The sequence below is a fragment of the Eimeria mitis genome, genomic scaffold (genome assembly GCF_000499745.2).
Source record: "Eimeria mitis Houghton genomic scaffold, Emh_scaff3524, whole genome shotgun sequence".
Classification (NCBI taxonomy): domain Eukaryota; phylum Apicomplexa; class Conoidasida; order Eucoccidiorida; family Eimeriidae; genus Eimeria; species Eimeria mitis.
The window spans coordinates 1-242 of NW_013571867.1; positions in this window are offsets into that span (position 1 = coordinate 1).

The following is a 242-nucleotide window of genomic DNA, read 5'->3' on the forward strand; positions in this document are numbered from 1 at the left end:
ACTACAGACTGAATATCTTATACTTTTGTTGCTGCCGTGCTGCTCCTGCTGCTGCTGCTGCTGCTGCTGCAGCCGCAACGACCCAATCAACAGTCACAGCAGCAACAGCAGAGCCTGAAGCAGCTGCAGCAGCAACAGCAGCAGCAGCAGCAGCATTTCTTTGTTTGTTCTTTGCTGCTGCTGCTCCTGAAGCAGCCTCTTGCTGCAGTGCAGCAGCAGGCCTCATCTGACTGTCCCTGCAG